We start from the raw sequence: 353 nt of genomic DNA on the forward strand, positions 1-353 counted from the left end.
TCACTAACCCTAACCGAACAAAACTACTGTTTTTGAGAGACAACGCTGAGCGGTGGGACTGTCTACCTTAGTACATGTATAACTCTCCTGATTGTAAATTTTCATAAATGTATCCAGTGTTTAAGTGTTTTGAATGTTTCCGGTACTTTATGCAATATACACTGTTTATCACTTATTTTTAGCGAGTATTTATTTTCGTGAATGATTATGTTCGAGTCTGTTCTTCCAACGCCATCTTCTCGTGAAATTTCATTCACGAGAAATTGAACGTTTTTGTTTCATTGTAAGTAAATTAAAAATTCGTGAGAACTTATATTTACGATCCTCTCTTCTCGCGAAAATAAATATCTCTC

This window comes from Mizuhopecten yessoensis, unplaced genomic scaffold, assembly GCF_002113885.1.
Source record: "Mizuhopecten yessoensis strain PY_sf001 unplaced genomic scaffold, ASM211388v2 scaffold8037, whole genome shotgun sequence".
Lineage (NCBI taxonomy): Eukaryota > Metazoa > Mollusca > Bivalvia > Pectinida > Pectinidae > Mizuhopecten > Mizuhopecten yessoensis.